The sequence below is a fragment of the Theobroma cacao genome, chromosome 3 (genome assembly GCF_000208745.1).
Source record: "Theobroma cacao cultivar B97-61/B2 chromosome 3, Criollo_cocoa_genome_V2, whole genome shotgun sequence".
NCBI lineage: Eukaryota > Viridiplantae > Streptophyta > Magnoliopsida > Malvales > Malvaceae > Theobroma > Theobroma cacao.
This window is the reverse complement of record NC_030852.1, coordinates 26,268,804-26,272,395: the sequence shown is the minus strand read 5'-3', so window position 1 is coordinate 26,272,395 and position 3,592 is coordinate 26,268,804.

Genomic DNA, 3,592 nt, shown 5'->3' with positions numbered 1-3,592 from the left:
TATATATATATATATTCAGTTATAAAGTTATATCAATTAAAAAATATAACTTGTACTTTATATGATTTTAATACAATTATATATTGGTTTTTTTCTTAAAGCATACTTGTTTATATATATATTTTCTATAGCTCTCTGTCAGATTTGCATGAATATATAGATATAATAAAATGATATTTTTAAGCACAAATATTAATAAGTTTAATATAAAACTTCAATCTTAATTTACATACATTAGCTAATTACAATTAAAATGTAAATAAAGTAATATATATTTTTATATGATTTTTATATCTTATCATGCTTTTTTATAAAATATAAAATTTTACATTATTATTTTTTTCAATTTTGGAATAATATAACATTACACTAATTTGGTATTATTAATCAATATTGTATGATTCATTCAAGTTAAAAAAATTATACAAAATTACTAAAAGGAAAACATATTTAAACTTTAAAAAAATTAAAATTTTACTTCAATAACTATGTATTTGCTTTTAGTGATATTTAATTTTTTAAAAATACTTAATAAAATTTATAAAAATTTTAAATTTTATAATTGGAAAAATTATGATTATTTCCAACGAAAAATTTCATTGGAAAGTTTGAAAAGTCATAAACGCTTCAATGCATTAAAAAGTTACTTTCCAACGAAAAATTTCGTTGAAAATTCCGTTGGAAAGTTACTTTTTTCAATACATTATTTACTCTTTAACTTTTCCAACACAAATTTTCGTTGAAATTTTCAACGAAAAATTCCGTTGGAAAAGTTAAAGATTACATAGGAAAAGTATTAGGGTTCCAAAGAAAATTTTCAACGAAATTTTTCGTTAAAAATAATTAAAAGTAAAACGTGTATTCTGAAAATGAAATTTCTAACGGATTTTCAATGAAAAATTTCGTTGGAAACTATCAAGATTACACCTTTTTTTTTTTAAGTTTAAAGTTTCAACGGAAAATTTTGTTGAAAATCCATTGAAAATATTAAACAGTAATATGTGTGTGTTGTGCAAGTCAAATTTCTAACAGAAATCCATTAAAAATTCGTTGAAAATTCGTCGAAACAAGTATTTAAAAATTTTAATTAAATTCCGTTGAAAATACGTTGCAAATTCGTTGCAAATATAATGACTTTTTGTAGTGGTTAAGGTTTAGGATCTGCCTCCTCGTTTTTTGTAAATTTAGTACATAATATTTAAAAAAGTCACTGAATTTAGATATAATCATGTCAAAAAGGGTTCCTAACGGCTGAACCCATTACACCGTTAAACCCCAATATGAGAAACTGAATACCAAGAGAATCTGTTCACTATTTCAGGTTAATGTGCACATTTCCTCCCTCCTGTCGTTAATGACAAAAAAGAAAGCCATCACTATTGGAACTGAATCCTTTTTTTTGTGGCTTCGGTTCACAAGAAATAGGTTTTAATTCCACTTTGGCATCTGGTTTAGGGAACAAAATTCATATCTTATTCAAGGCTAAAAGTTTTCAGTTTAGTGAAAACAGCTTCTTGAGCGCAAAAGTTCAAAAGTTTTTTGACTTATAAGAAACAAAAAGATATTGGATTTAGATACTTAGAGCATATTTTGTTATTTGCTTGCCAAGTTGATTAACAACTCAAATTTACTAACTGATCAGAACTAAGTGAGTTTGATTTCATCTCCATTGGGTTTTTTCCCACTTTGCTACCTCTTATTTTAAATTGTAACTGTATGTTGGGTCTTAAAAATTGATATTGAAAGAAATGGCTAATGTGTAAATCATCCCTTTTTTTCCATTTTGGCCAATGGTATTTCATCCTATTGAGATTAGGCTTTTTAATTAAGGTCTCAAAGTGCTTTTGAATCATAGGAAGTTGGAAGAACTCAAGAACATAACTGGTTTAATTTTCTGTGCTTGAAAGGAGGAAGTTTTCAAGTTCAAAGTTGTCCTTTTCTAGCGATATTCCAGGTTTTTCCAAGGAAGAAGATGTATTGGATTAAACATAAGTAAGAGGATTGGTTAAGCTCCATTTAAGCTTAAAGAAAGAGTTGCAGAACCGAGCCGAGAAACTTTATTTTTTCTGAAACATGGTTATTAGACAGGGAAAGCCATAGAGACTATAGAGATTGTTGAGAAAATAAAAAGAGGAAATACAATGCCTAACGACGTTTGCTCTCTAACGTGAAATGGTTTAACGAGAATTTGTTTAGAAATGGGTCAATTGTTACAATTCAATCTTGACATAAATCAATCTCTCGACTTAAATTCACAAAAGAGAAGGAGCCGGATCTTTAGATTTATTGACCTAATTAATTACCATTTTTCTATGGAAATTGCAGTGATCTTACCGTTGAATACATAGTCAGAAATAGCAGCTCGCGTCATAACTCATACTGATGCAATAGAAATAGCAGCTCGCGTCATAACTCATACTGATGCAATAAAATTAGGGGTTGAAAAAACTAGAAAGAAATTAAGGTTAATTACCACTTTGATGTCACCAATAGTGGTGAGCAATCTGTGCAAAGGAAAGGATTATACCATTTTCCATCCAAAATGGCTATGGGGCGTGTACTTAATTCTTACAGACAAATAGAAACAGTTTGTTCTTGTAAGCTTAGAAAGTGTAGATCAGTCCTGTGAGAACAGATACCAGGATTGGCAAAACAGATTACTCAGTGTCAAACATAAAATCCCCACTAACATCTAAGCCCCTAATTTTTTGCCTGAAATTGCAGAATTGCTTGCCATGATACGCAACAGGATTTGGTCGCATGTGGCCCGCCTGGATCTCCAAGAGCTGATATTTGTCTAGGATAAGCTTGTCTGAAATATAGATGCAGCTAGCGGTTCAAACTTCAAGTATCAATATTATTGAGGAATATGTTGCCTTTCTTGTGCAACAGATGCTTGATGTATTAAGCAATTATAATAATCCACAGTATTCCTCTTTCAGATAATATTCTTTCTGGGCCATAAAAGAAACTAACCCGAAATTAGGTCACATTTTGTGTACTTTGATATTTCACATCCGACCCATCAGTTAATGGATTCTAACTTTCAAAATACTCAAGCCCATATGAATGAAGGCTGTCGGGATGTGGATCTATATATGGATTTCAAGGTTTCCGCAATTGGGGGTGTGATTTTTGGTTCTTATATATATATATATATATATATAAAGAAATCCTTGCAATTAAGTAGGACTCTTTCTTTCCTTTTTAGAACAAAAGTAAGCTTTGTTCCGTTAGGTTATAGTATAACTAGAGCCTGAAACTATATTTGGTTGAAAGTGAAAGGTTAATTAAAAATACCATCAATTCAAATGTTATAGGTCCGCATAGAAATAAAAAAAAAAAAATCAATTTTTTAAATATTTAATTCAAGTATTCAAAAATAAATCCATATATCCAAAAAGTATTTTGTACTCTTTACTTGCAAAAGCAAAAAGTGAATTAGTATTAAATTGAAAACTAAACGAAGAGTTTGAATTAGCTCTTGCAGTTTTCTTAATTTTAACAAACTAAGTAATACGCCCTCCCATTTCCCATCTTATATATCTCTCTATTAATGTATCACACCAAATGTGCCTCTGTCTGTGAAAAA